General features: G+C 39.1%; 36 non-coding genes across 36 annotated transcripts; all 36 read left to right on the top strand.

The window, feature by feature from the left end:
- Positions 1–119: 119 nt before the first annotated feature.
- On the top strand, positions 120–238 carry LOC127112841 (5S ribosomal RNA). The gene has a single exon (XR_007799026.1). It is a non-coding gene; the product is annotated as a 5S ribosomal RNA (ribosomal RNA).
- A 160-nt stretch (positions 239–398) lies between these two features.
- Positions 399–517, top strand: LOC127112840 (5S ribosomal RNA). The gene has a single exon (XR_007799025.1). It is a non-coding gene; the product is annotated as a 5S ribosomal RNA (ribosomal RNA).
- Positions 518–677: 160 nt separating this feature from the next.
- Positions 678–796, top strand: LOC127112839 (5S ribosomal RNA). Its single transcript, XR_007799024.1, has one exon. It is a non-coding gene; the product is annotated as a 5S ribosomal RNA (ribosomal RNA).
- A 160-nt stretch (positions 797–956) lies between these two features.
- On the top strand, positions 957–1,075 carry LOC127112838 (5S ribosomal RNA). Its single transcript, XR_007799023.1, has one exon. It is a non-coding gene; the product is annotated as a 5S ribosomal RNA (ribosomal RNA).
- Positions 1,076–1,235: 160 nt separating this feature from the next.
- LOC127112836 (5S ribosomal RNA) lies at positions 1,236–1,354 on the top strand. Its single transcript, XR_007799022.1, has one exon. It is a non-coding gene; the product is annotated as a 5S ribosomal RNA (ribosomal RNA).
- Positions 1,355–1,514: 160 nt separating this feature from the next.
- Positions 1,515–1,633, top strand: LOC127112835 (5S ribosomal RNA). The gene has a single exon (XR_007799021.1). It is a non-coding gene; the product is annotated as a 5S ribosomal RNA (ribosomal RNA).
- Positions 1,634–1,793: 160 nt separating this feature from the next.
- Positions 1,794–1,912, top strand: LOC127112834 (5S ribosomal RNA). Its single transcript, XR_007799020.1, has one exon. It is a non-coding gene; the product is annotated as a 5S ribosomal RNA (ribosomal RNA).
- Positions 1,913–2,072: 160 nt separating this feature from the next.
- On the top strand, positions 2,073–2,191 carry LOC127112833 (5S ribosomal RNA). The gene has a single exon (XR_007799019.1). It is a non-coding gene; the product is annotated as a 5S ribosomal RNA (ribosomal RNA).
- A 160-nt stretch (positions 2,192–2,351) lies between these two features.
- On the top strand, positions 2,352–2,470 carry LOC127112832 (5S ribosomal RNA). Its single transcript, XR_007799018.1, has one exon. It is a non-coding gene; the product is annotated as a 5S ribosomal RNA (ribosomal RNA).
- A 203-nt stretch (positions 2,471–2,673) lies between these two features.
- Positions 2,674–2,792, top strand: LOC127112831 (5S ribosomal RNA). Its single transcript, XR_007799017.1, has one exon. It is a non-coding gene; the product is annotated as a 5S ribosomal RNA (ribosomal RNA).
- A 160-nt stretch (positions 2,793–2,952) lies between these two features.
- Positions 2,953–3,073, top strand: LOC127112882 (5S ribosomal RNA). Its single transcript, XR_007799067.1, has one exon. It is a non-coding gene; the product is annotated as a 5S ribosomal RNA (ribosomal RNA).
- Positions 3,074–3,233: 160 nt separating this feature from the next.
- On the top strand, positions 3,234–3,352 carry LOC127112893 (5S ribosomal RNA). The gene has a single exon (XR_007799077.1). It is a non-coding gene; the product is annotated as a 5S ribosomal RNA (ribosomal RNA).
- A 151-nt stretch (positions 3,353–3,503) lies between these two features.
- Positions 3,504–3,622, top strand: LOC127112829 (5S ribosomal RNA). The gene has a single exon (XR_007799015.1). It is a non-coding gene; the product is annotated as a 5S ribosomal RNA (ribosomal RNA).
- A 160-nt stretch (positions 3,623–3,782) lies between these two features.
- On the top strand, positions 3,783–3,901 carry LOC127112828 (5S ribosomal RNA). Its single transcript, XR_007799014.1, has one exon. It is a non-coding gene; the product is annotated as a 5S ribosomal RNA (ribosomal RNA).
- A 160-nt stretch (positions 3,902–4,061) lies between these two features.
- On the top strand, positions 4,062–4,180 carry LOC127112827 (5S ribosomal RNA). Its single transcript, XR_007799013.1, has one exon. It is a non-coding gene; the product is annotated as a 5S ribosomal RNA (ribosomal RNA).
- Positions 4,181–4,340: 160 nt separating this feature from the next.
- Positions 4,341–4,459, top strand: LOC127112826 (5S ribosomal RNA). Its single transcript, XR_007799012.1, has one exon. It is a non-coding gene; the product is annotated as a 5S ribosomal RNA (ribosomal RNA).
- A 160-nt stretch (positions 4,460–4,619) lies between these two features.
- On the top strand, positions 4,620–4,738 carry LOC127112825 (5S ribosomal RNA). Its single transcript, XR_007799011.1, has one exon. It is a non-coding gene; the product is annotated as a 5S ribosomal RNA (ribosomal RNA).
- A 160-nt stretch (positions 4,739–4,898) lies between these two features.
- On the top strand, positions 4,899–5,017 carry LOC127112824 (5S ribosomal RNA). The gene has a single exon (XR_007799010.1). It is a non-coding gene; the product is annotated as a 5S ribosomal RNA (ribosomal RNA).
- Positions 5,018–5,177: 160 nt separating this feature from the next.
- LOC127112823 (5S ribosomal RNA) lies at positions 5,178–5,296 on the top strand. The gene has a single exon (XR_007799009.1). It is a non-coding gene; the product is annotated as a 5S ribosomal RNA (ribosomal RNA).
- Positions 5,297–5,456: 160 nt separating this feature from the next.
- LOC127112822 (5S ribosomal RNA) lies at positions 5,457–5,575 on the top strand. Its single transcript, XR_007799008.1, has one exon. It is a non-coding gene; the product is annotated as a 5S ribosomal RNA (ribosomal RNA).
- Positions 5,576–5,735: 160 nt separating this feature from the next.
- LOC127112820 (5S ribosomal RNA) lies at positions 5,736–5,854 on the top strand. Its single transcript, XR_007799007.1, has one exon. It is a non-coding gene; the product is annotated as a 5S ribosomal RNA (ribosomal RNA).
- A 160-nt stretch (positions 5,855–6,014) lies between these two features.
- LOC127112819 (5S ribosomal RNA) lies at positions 6,015–6,133 on the top strand. Its single transcript, XR_007799006.1, has one exon. It is a non-coding gene; the product is annotated as a 5S ribosomal RNA (ribosomal RNA).
- A 160-nt stretch (positions 6,134–6,293) lies between these two features.
- LOC127112876 (5S ribosomal RNA) lies at positions 6,294–6,412 on the top strand. Its single transcript, XR_007799061.1, has one exon. It is a non-coding gene; the product is annotated as a 5S ribosomal RNA (ribosomal RNA).
- A 132-nt stretch (positions 6,413–6,544) lies between these two features.
- LOC127112817 (5S ribosomal RNA) lies at positions 6,545–6,663 on the top strand. Its single transcript, XR_007799004.1, has one exon. It is a non-coding gene; the product is annotated as a 5S ribosomal RNA (ribosomal RNA).
- Positions 6,664–6,823: 160 nt separating this feature from the next.
- On the top strand, positions 6,824–6,942 carry LOC127112816 (5S ribosomal RNA). Its single transcript, XR_007799003.1, has one exon. It is a non-coding gene; the product is annotated as a 5S ribosomal RNA (ribosomal RNA).
- A 160-nt stretch (positions 6,943–7,102) lies between these two features.
- On the top strand, positions 7,103–7,221 carry LOC127112815 (5S ribosomal RNA). The gene has a single exon (XR_007799002.1). It is a non-coding gene; the product is annotated as a 5S ribosomal RNA (ribosomal RNA).
- Positions 7,222–7,381: 160 nt separating this feature from the next.
- LOC127112814 (5S ribosomal RNA) lies at positions 7,382–7,500 on the top strand. The gene has a single exon (XR_007799001.1). It is a non-coding gene; the product is annotated as a 5S ribosomal RNA (ribosomal RNA).
- A 160-nt stretch (positions 7,501–7,660) lies between these two features.
- On the top strand, positions 7,661–7,779 carry LOC127112813 (5S ribosomal RNA). The gene has a single exon (XR_007799000.1). It is a non-coding gene; the product is annotated as a 5S ribosomal RNA (ribosomal RNA).
- Positions 7,780–7,939: 160 nt separating this feature from the next.
- On the top strand, positions 7,940–8,058 carry LOC127112812 (5S ribosomal RNA). The gene has a single exon (XR_007798999.1). It is a non-coding gene; the product is annotated as a 5S ribosomal RNA (ribosomal RNA).
- Positions 8,059–8,218: 160 nt separating this feature from the next.
- LOC127112811 (5S ribosomal RNA) lies at positions 8,219–8,337 on the top strand. The gene has a single exon (XR_007798998.1). It is a non-coding gene; the product is annotated as a 5S ribosomal RNA (ribosomal RNA).
- A 160-nt stretch (positions 8,338–8,497) lies between these two features.
- Positions 8,498–8,616, top strand: LOC127112810 (5S ribosomal RNA). Its single transcript, XR_007798997.1, has one exon. It is a non-coding gene; the product is annotated as a 5S ribosomal RNA (ribosomal RNA).
- A 160-nt stretch (positions 8,617–8,776) lies between these two features.
- Positions 8,777–8,895, top strand: LOC127112809 (5S ribosomal RNA). Its single transcript, XR_007798996.1, has one exon. It is a non-coding gene; the product is annotated as a 5S ribosomal RNA (ribosomal RNA).
- A 160-nt stretch (positions 8,896–9,055) lies between these two features.
- On the top strand, positions 9,056–9,174 carry LOC127112808 (5S ribosomal RNA). The gene has a single exon (XR_007798995.1). It is a non-coding gene; the product is annotated as a 5S ribosomal RNA (ribosomal RNA).
- A 160-nt stretch (positions 9,175–9,334) lies between these two features.
- LOC127112806 (5S ribosomal RNA) lies at positions 9,335–9,453 on the top strand. Its single transcript, XR_007798993.1, has one exon. It is a non-coding gene; the product is annotated as a 5S ribosomal RNA (ribosomal RNA).
- Positions 9,454–9,613: 160 nt separating this feature from the next.
- Positions 9,614–9,732, top strand: LOC127112804 (5S ribosomal RNA). The gene has a single exon (XR_007798992.1). It is a non-coding gene; the product is annotated as a 5S ribosomal RNA (ribosomal RNA).
- Positions 9,733–9,892: 160 nt separating this feature from the next.
- LOC127112803 (5S ribosomal RNA) lies at positions 9,893–10,011 on the top strand. The gene has a single exon (XR_007798991.1). It is a non-coding gene; the product is annotated as a 5S ribosomal RNA (ribosomal RNA).
- The last annotated feature ends 33 nt before the right edge of the window (positions 10,012–10,044 follow it).

Below are 10,044 nucleotides of genomic sequence, written 5' to 3'. Positions count from 1 at the left end.
CCGGCGTAAAAGAATCGGAAAAAGTAGGAGAAAACAAATATTTCAACGTTAATTGTGTTTGTTCTGCCGTTAATAAGTGAAAGAAATAAAATATATACAATTAAAGCGCATTTAATATCAGGTGCGATCATACCAGCACTAATGCACCGGATCCCATCAGAACTCCGCAGTTAAGCGTGCTTGGGCGAGAGTAGTACTAGGATGGGTGACCTCCTGGGAAGTCCTTGTGTTGCACCTCTTTTTTGCGATTTTTTAAATACTTCTATTCATTTCTGTTAGCCGGCGTAAAAGAATCGGAAAAAGTAGGAGAAAACAAATATTTCAACGTTAATTGTGTTTGTTCTGCCGTTAATAAGTGAAAGAAATAAAATATATACAATTAAAGCGCATTTAATATCAGGTGCGATCATACCAGCACTAATGCACCGGATCCCATCAGAACTCCGCAGTTAAGCGTGCTTGGGCGAGAGTAGTACTAGGATGGGTGACCTCCTGGGAAGTCCTTGTGTTGCACCTCTTTTTTGCGATTTTTTAAATACTTCTATTCATTTCTGTTAGCCGGCGTAAAAGAATCGGAAAAAGTAGGAGAAAACAAATATTTCAACGTTAATTGTGTTTGTTCTGCCGTTAATAAGTGAAAGAAATAAAATATATACAATTAAAGCGCATTTAATATCAGGTGCGATCATACCAGCACTAATGCACCGGATCCCATCAGAACTCCGCAGTTAAGCGTGCTTGGGCGAGAGTAGTACTAGGATGGGTGACCTCCTGGGAAGTCCTTGTGTTGCACCTCTTTTTTGCGATTTTTTAAATACTTCTATTCATTTCTGTTAGCCGGCGTAAAAGAATCGGAAAAAGTAGGAGAAAACAAATATTTCAACGTTAATTGTGTTTGTTCTGCCGTTAATAAGTGAAAGAAATAAAATATATACAATTAAAGCGCATTTAATATCAGGTGCGATCATACCAGCACTAATGCACCGGATCCCATCAGAACTCCGCAGTTAAGCGTGCTTGGGCGAGAGTAGTACTAGGATGGGTGACCTCCTGGGAAGTCCTTGTGTTGCACCTCTTTTTTGCGATTTTTTAAATACTTCTATTCATTTCTGTTAGCCGGCGTAAAAGAATCGGAAAAAGTAGGAGAAAACAAATATTTCAACGTTAATTGTGTTTGTTCTGCCGTTAATAAGTGAAAGAAATAAAATATATACAATTAAAGCGCATTTAATATCAGGTGCGATCATACCAGCACTAATGCACCGGATCCCATCAGAACTCCGCAGTTAAGCGTGCTTGGGCGAGAGTAGTACTAGGATGGGTGACCTCCTGGGAAGTCCTTGTGTTGCACCTCTTTTTTGCGATTTTTTAAATACTTCTATTCATTTCTGTTAGCCGGCGTAAAAGAATCGGAAAAAGTAGGAGAAAACAAATATTTCAACGTTAATTGTGTTTGTTCTGCCGTTAATAAGTGAAAGAAATAAAATATATACAATTAAAGCGCATTTAATATCAGGTGCGATCATACCAGCACTAATGCACCGGATCCCATCAGAACTCCGCAGTTAAGCGTGCTTGGGCGAGAGTAGTACTAGGATGGGTGACCTCCTGGGAAGTCCTTGTGTTGCACCTCTTTTTTGCGATTTTTTAAATACTTCTATTCATTTCTGTTAGCCGGCGTAAAAGAATCGGAAAAAGTAGGAGAAAACAAATATTTCAACGTTAATTGTGTTTGTTCTGCCGTTAATAAGTGAAAGAAATAAAATATATACAATTAAAGCGCATTTAATATCAGGTGCGATCATACCAGCACTAATGCACCGGATCCCATCAGAACTCCGCAGTTAAGCGTGCTTGGGCGAGAGTAGTACTAGGATGGGTGACCTCCTGGGAAGTCCTTGTGTTGCACCTCTTTTTTGCGATTTTTTAAATACTTCTATTCATTTCTGTTAGCCGGCGTAAAAGAATCGGAAAAAGTAGGAGAAAACAAATATTTCAACGTTAATTGTGTTTGTTCTGCCGTTAATAAGTGAAAGAAATAAAATATATACAATTAAAGCGCATTTAATATCAGGTGCGATCATACCAGCACTAATGCACCGGATCCCATCAGAACTCCGCAGTTAAGCGTGCTTGGGCGAGAGTAGTACTAGGATGGGTGACCTCCTGGGAAGTCCTTGTGTTGCACCTCTTTTTTGCGATTTTTTAAATACTTCTATTCATTTCTGTTAGCCGGCGTAAAAGAATCGGAAAAAGTAGGAGAAAACAAATATTTCAACGTTAATTGTGTTTGTTCTGCCGTTAATAAGTGAAAGAAATAAAATATATACAATTAAAGCGCATTTAATATCAGGTGCGATCATACCAGCACTAATGCACCGGATCCCATCAGAACTCCGCAGTTAAGCGTGCTTGGGCGAGAGTAGTACTAGGATGGGTGACCTCCTGGGAAGTCCTTGTGTTGCACCTCTTTTTTGCGATTTTTTAAATACTTCTATTCATTTCTGTTAGCCGGCGTAAAAGAATCGGAAAAAGTAGGAGAAAACAAATATTTCAACGTTAATTGTGTTTGTTTTGCCGTTAATAAGTTAATATTTCAACGTTAATTGTGTTTGTTCTGCCGTTAATAAGTGAAAGAAATAAAATATATACAATTAAAGCGCATTTAATATCAGGTGCGATCATACCAGCACTAATGCACCGGATCCCATCAGAACTCCGCAGTTAAGCGTGCTTGGGCGAGAGTAGTACTAGGATGGGTGACCTCCTGGGAAGTCCTTGTGTTGCACCTCTTTTTTGCGATTTTTTAAATACTTCTATTCATTTCTGTTAGCCGGCGTAAAAGAATCGGAAAAAGTAGGAGAAAACAAATATTTCAACGTTAATTGTGTTTGTTCTGCCGTTAATAAGTGAAAGAAATAAAATATATACAATTAAAGCGCATTTAATATCAGGTGCGATCATACCAGCACACTAATGCACCGGATCCCATCAGAACTCCGCAGTTAAGCGTGCTTGGGCGAGAGTAGTACTAGGATGGGTGACCTCCTGGGAAGTCCTTGTGTTGCACCTCTTTTTTGCGATTTTTTAAATACTTCTATTCATTTCTGTTAGCCGGCGTAAAAGAATCGGAAAAAGTAGGAGAAAACAAATATTTCAACGTTAATTGTGTTTGTTCTGCCGTTAATAAGTGAAAGAAATAAAATATATACAATTAAAGCGCATTTAATATCAGGTGCGATCATACCAGCACTAATGCACCGGATCCCATCAGAACTCCGCAGTTAAGCGTGCTTGGGCGAGAGTAGTACTAGGATGGGTGACCTCCTGGGAAGTCCTTGTGTTGCTTGCGATTTTTTAAATACTTCTATTCATTTCTGTTAGCCGGCGTAAAAGAATCGGAAAAAGTAGGAGAAAACAAATATTTCAACGTTAATTGTGTTTGTTCTGCCGTTAATAAGTGAAAGAAATAAAATATATACAATTAAAGCGCATTTAATATCAGGTGCGATCATACCAGCACTAATGCACCGGATCCCATCAGAACTCCGCAGTTAAGCGTGCTTGGGCGAGAGTAGTACTAGGATGGGTGACCTCCTGGGAAGTCCTTGTGTTGCACCTCTTTTTTGCGATTTTTTAAATACTTCTATTCATTTCTGTTAGCCGGCGTAAAAGAATCGGAAAAAGTAGGAGAAAACAAATATTTCAACGTTAATTGTGTTTGTTCTGCCGTTAATAAGTGAAAGAAATAAAATATATACAATTAAAGCGCATTTAATATCAGGTGCGATCATACCAGCACTAATGCACCGGATCCCATCAGAACTCCGCAGTTAAGCGTGCTTGGGCGAGAGTAGTACTAGGATGGGTGACCTCCTGGGAAGTCCTTGTGTTGCACCTCTTTTTTGCGATTTTTTAAATACTTCTATTCATTTCTGTTAGCCGGCGTAAAAGAATCGGAAAAAGTAGGAGAAAACAAATATTTCAACGTTAATTGTGTTTGTTCTGCCGTTAATAAGTGAAAGAAATAAAATATATACAATTAAAGCGCATTTAATATCAGGTGCGATCATACCAGCACTAATGCACCGGATCCCATCAGAACTCCGCAGTTAAGCGTGCTTGGGCGAGAGTAGTACTAGGATGGGTGACCTCCTGGGAAGTCCTTGTGTTGCACCTCTTTTTTGCGATTTTTTAAATACTTCTATTCATTTCTGTTAGCCGGCGTAAAAGAATCGGAAAAAGTAGGAGAAAACAAATATTTCAACGTTAATTGTGTTTGTTCTGCCGTTAATAAGTGAAAGAAATAAAATATATACAATTAAAGCGCATTTAATATCAGGTGCGATCATACCAGCACTAATGCACCGGATCCCATCAGAACTCCGCAGTTAAGCGTGCTTGGGCGAGAGTAGTACTAGGATGGGTGACCTCCTGGGAAGTCCTTGTGTTGCACCTCTTTTTTGCGATTTTTTAAATACTTCTATTCATTTCTGTTAGCCGGCGTAAAAGAATCGGAAAAAGTAGGAGAAAACAAATATTTCAACGTTAATTGTGTTTGTTCTGCCGTTAATAAGTGAAAGAAATAAAATATATACAATTAAAGCGCATTTAATATCAGGTGCGATCATACCAGCACTAATGCACCGGATCCCATCAGAACTCCGCAGTTAAGCGTGCTTGGGCGAGAGTAGTACTAGGATGGGTGACCTCCTGGGAAGTCCTTGTGTTGCACCTCTTTTTTGCGATTTTTTAAATACTTCTATTCATTTCTGTTAGCCGGCGTAAAAGAATCGGAAAAAGTAGGAGAAAACAAATATTTCAACGTTAATTGTGTTTGTTCTGCCGTTAATAAGTGAAAGAAATAAAATATATACAATTAAAGCGCATTTAATATCAGGTGCGATCATACCAGCACTAATGCACCGGATCCCATCAGAACTCCGCAGTTAAGCGTGCTTGGGCGAGAGTAGTACTAGGATGGGTGACCTCCTGGGAAGTCCTTGTGTTGCACCTCTTTTTTGCGATTTTTTAAATACTTCTATTCATTTCTGTTAGCCGGCGTAAAAGAATCGGAAAAAGTAGGAGAAAACAAATATTTCAACGTTAATTGTGTTTGTTCTGCCGTTAATAAGTGAAAGAAATAAAATATATACAATTAAAGCGCATTTAATATCAGGTGCGATCATACCAGCACTAATGCACCGGATCCCATCAGAACTCCGCAGTTAAGCGTGCTTGGGCGAGAGTAGTACTAGGATGGGTGACCTCCTGGGAAGTCCTTGTGTTGCACCTCTTTTTTGCGATTTTTTAAATACTTCTATTCATTTCTGTTAGCCGGCGTAAAAGAATCGGAAAAAGTAGGAGAAAACAAATATTTCAACGTTAATTGTGTTTGTTCTGCCGTTAATAAGTGAAAGAAATAAAATATATACAATTAAAGCGCATTTAATATCAGGTGCGATCATACCAGCACTAATGCACCGGATCCCATCAGAACTCCGCAGTTAAGCGTGCTTGGGCGAGAGTAGTACTAGGATGGGTGACCTCCTGGGAAGTCCTTGTGTTGCACCTCTTTTTTGCGATTTTTTAAATACTTCTATTCATTTCTGTTAGCCGGCGTAAAAGAATCGGAAAAAGTAGGAGAAAACAAATATTTCAACGTTAATTGTGTTTGTTCTGCCGTTAATAAGTGAAAGAAATAAAATATATACAATTAAAGCGCATTTAATATCAGGTGCGATCATACCAGCACTAATGCACCGGATCCCATCAGAACTCCGCAGTTAAGCGTGCTTGGGCGAGAGTAGTACTAGGATGGGTGACCTCCTGGGAAGTCCTTGTGTTGCACCTCTTTTTTGCGATTTTTTAAATACTTCTATTCATTTCTGTTAGCCGGCGTAAAAGAATCGGAAAAAGTAGGAGAAAACAAATATTTCAACGTTAATTGTGTTTGTTCTGCCGTTAATAAGTGAAAGAAATAAAATATATACAATTAAAGCGCATTTAATATCAGGTGCGATCATACCAGCACTAATGCACCGGATCCCATCAGAACTCCGCAGTTAAGCGTGCTTGGGCGAGAGTAGTACTAGGATGGGTGACCTCCTGGGAAGTCCTTGTGTTGCACCTCTTTTTTGCGATTTTTTAAATACTTCTATTCATTTCTGTTAGCCGGCGTAAAAGAATCGGAAAAAGTAGGAGAAAACAAATATTTCAACGTTAATTGTGTTTGTTCTGCCGTTAATAAGTGAAAGAAATAAAATATATACAATTAAAGCGCATTTAATATCAGGTGCGATCATACCAGCACTAATGCACCGGATCCCATCAGAACTCCGCAGTTAAGCGTGCTTGGGCGAGAGTAGTACTAGGATGGGTGACCTCCTGGGAAGTCCTTGTGTTGCACTATTCATTTCTGTTAGCCGGCGTAAAAGAATCGGAAAAAGTAGGAGAAAACAAATATTTCAACGTTAATTGTGTTTGTTCTGCCGTTAATAAGTGAAAGAAATAAAATATATACAATTAAAGCGCATTTAATATCAGGTGCGATCATACCAGCACTAATGCACCGGATCCCATCAGAACTCCGCAGTTAAGCGTGCTTGGGCGAGAGTAGTACTAGGATGGGTGACCTCCTGGGAAGTCCTTGTGTTGCACCTCTTTTTTGCGATTTTTTAAATACTTCTATTCATTTCTGTTAGCCGGCGTAAAAGAATCGGAAAAAGTAGGAGAAAACAAATATTTCAACGTTAATTGTGTTTGTTCTGCCGTTAATAAGTGAAAGAAATAAAATATATACAATTAAAGCGCATTTAATATCAGGTGCGATCATACCAGCACTAATGCACCGGATCCCATCAGAACTCCGCAGTTAAGCGTGCTTGGGCGAGAGTAGTACTAGGATGGGTGACCTCCTGGGAAGTCCTTGTGTTGCACCTCTTTTTTGCGATTTTTTAAATACTTCTATTCATTTCTGTTAGCCGGCGTAAAAGAATCGGAAAAAGTAGGAGAAAACAAATATTTCAACGTTAATTGTGTTTGTTCTGCCGTTAATAAGTGAAAGAAATAAAATATATACAATTAAAGCGCATTTAATATCAGGTGCGATCATACCAGCACTAATGCACCGGATCCCATCAGAACTCCGCAGTTAAGCGTGCTTGGGCGAGAGTAGTACTAGGATGGGTGACCTCCTGGGAAGTCCTTGTGTTGCACCTCTTTTTTGCGATTTTTTAAATACTTCTATTCATTTCTGTTAGCCGGCGTAAAAGAATCGGAAAAAGTAGGAGAAAACAAATATTTCAACGTTAATTGTGTTTGTTCTGCCGTTAATAAGTGAAAGAAATAAAATATATACAATTAAAGCGCATTTAATATCAGGTGCGATCATACCAGCACTAATGCACCGGATCCCATCAGAACTCCGCAGTTAAGCGTGCTTGGGCGAGAGTAGTACTAGGATGGGTGACCTCCTGGGAAGTCCTTGTGTTGCACCTCTTTTTTGCGATTTTTTAAATACTTCTATTCATTTCTGTTAGCCGGCGTAAAAGAATCGGAAAAAGTAGGAGAAAACAAATATTTCAACGTTAATTGTGTTTGTTCTGCCGTTAATAAGTGAAAGAAATAAAATATATACAATTAAAGCGCATTTAATATCAGGTGCGATCATACCAGCACTAATGCACCGGATCCCATCAGAACTCCGCAGTTAAGCGTGCTTGGGCGAGAGTAGTACTAGGATGGGTGACCTCCTGGGAAGTCCTTGTGTTGCACCTCTTTTTTGCGATTTTTTAAATACTTCTATTCATTTCTGTTAGCCGGCGTAAAAGAATCGGAAAAAGTAGGAGAAAACAAATATTTCAACGTTAATTGTGTTTGTTCTGCCGTTAATAAGTGAAAGAAATAAAATATATACAATTAAAGCGCATTTAATATCAGGTGCGATCATACCAGCACTAATGCACCGGATCCCATCAGAACTCCGCAGTTAAGCGTGCTTGGGCGAGAGTAGTACTAGGATGGGTGACCTCCTGGGAAGTCCTTGTGTTGCACCTCTTTTTTGCGATTTTTTAAATACTTCTATTCATTTCTGTTAGCCGGCGTAAAAGAATCGGAAAAAGTAGGAGAAAACAAATATTTCAACGTTAATTGTGTTTGTTCTGCCGTTAATAAGTGAAAGAAATAAAATATATACAATTAAAGCGCATTTAATATCAGGTGCGATCATACCAGCACTAATGCACCGGATCCCATCAGAACTCCGCAGTTAAGCGTGCTTGGGCGAGAGTAGTACTAGGATGGGTGACCTCCTGGGAAGTCCTTGTGTTGCACCTCTTTTTTGCGATTTTTTAAATACTTCTATTCATTTCTGTTAGCCGGCGTAAAAGAATCGGAAAAAGTAGGAGAAAACAAATATTTCAACGTTAATTGTGTTTGTTCTGCCGTTAATAAGTGAAAGAAATAAAATATATACAATTAAAGCGCATTTAATATCAGGTGCGATCATACCAGCACTAATGCACCGGATCCCATCAGAACTCCGCAGTTAAGCGTGCTTGGGCGAGAGTAGTACTAGGATGGGTGACCTCCTGGGAAGTCCTTGTGTTGCACCTCTTTTTTGCGATTTTTTAAATACTTCTATTCATTTCTGTTAGCCGGCGTAAAAGAATCGGAAAAAGTAGGAGAAAACAAATATTTCAACGTTAATTGTGTTTGTTCTGCCGTTAATAAGTGAAAGAAATAAAATATATACAATTAAAGCGCATTTAATATCAGGTGCGATCATACCAGCACTAATGCACCGGATCCCATCAGAACTCCGCAGTTAAGCGTGCTTGGGCGAGAGTAGTACTAGGATGGGTGACCTCCTGGGAAGTCCTTGTGTTGCACCTCTTTTTTGCGATTTTTTAAATACTTCTATTCATTTCTGTTAGCCGGCGTAAAAGAATCGGAAAAAGTAGGAGAAAACAAATATTTCAACGTTAATTGTGTTTGTTCTGCCGTTAATAAGTGAAAGAAATAAAATATATACAATTAAAGCGCATTTAATATCAGGTGCGATCATACCAGCACTAATGCACCGGATCCCATCAGAACTCCGCAGTTAAGCGTGCTTGGGCGAGAGTAGTACTAGGATGGGTGACCTCCTGGGAAGTCCTTGTGTTGCACCTCTTTTTTGCGATTTTTTAAATACTTCTATTCATTTCTGTTAGCCGGCGTAAAAGAATCGGAAAAAGTAGGAGAAAACAAATATTTCAACGTTAATTGTGTTTGTTCTGCCGTTAATAAGTGAAAGAAATAAAATATATACAATTAAAGCGCATTTAATATCAGGTGCGATCATACCAGCACTAATGCACCGGATCCCATCAGAACTCCGCAGTTAAGCGTGCTTGGGCGAGAGTAGTACTAGGATGGGTGACCTCCTGGGAAGTCCTTGTGTTGCACCTCTTTTTTGCGATTTTTTAAATACTTCTATTCATTTCTGTTAGCCGGCGTAAAAGAATCGGAAAAAGTAGGAGAAAACAAATATTTCAACGTTAATTGTGTTTGTTCTGCCGTTAATAAGTGAAAGAAATAAAATATATACAATTAAAGCGCATTTAATATCAGGTGCGATCATACCAGCACTAATGCACCGGATCCCATCAGAACTCCGCAGTTAAGCGTGCTTGGGCGAGAGTAGTACTAGGATGGGTGACCTCCTGGGAAGTCCTTGTGTTGCACCTCTTTTTTGCGATTTTTTAAATACTTCTATTCATTTCTGTTAGCCGGCGTAAAAGAATCGGAAAAAGTAGGAGAAAACAAATATTTCAACGTTAATTGTGTTTGTTCTGCCGTTAATAAGTGAAAGAAATAAAATATATACAATTAAAGCGCATTTAATATCAGGTGCGATCATACCAGCACTAATGCACCGGATCCCATCAGAACTCCGCAGTTAAGCGTGCTTGGGCGAGAGTAGTACTAGGATGGGTGACCTCCTGGGAAGTCCTTGTGTTGCACCTCTTTTTTGCGATTTTTTAAATACTTCTATTCATT

This window comes from Lathyrus oleraceus, unplaced genomic scaffold (genome assembly GCF_024323335.1).
Source record: "Lathyrus oleraceus cultivar Zhongwan6 unplaced genomic scaffold, CAAS_Psat_ZW6_1.0 chrUn0196, whole genome shotgun sequence".
NCBI classification, from domain to species: Eukaryota; Viridiplantae; Streptophyta; class Magnoliopsida; order Fabales; family Fabaceae; genus Lathyrus; species Lathyrus oleraceus.
This window is presented reverse-complemented; position numbering and strand designations above follow the sequence as displayed.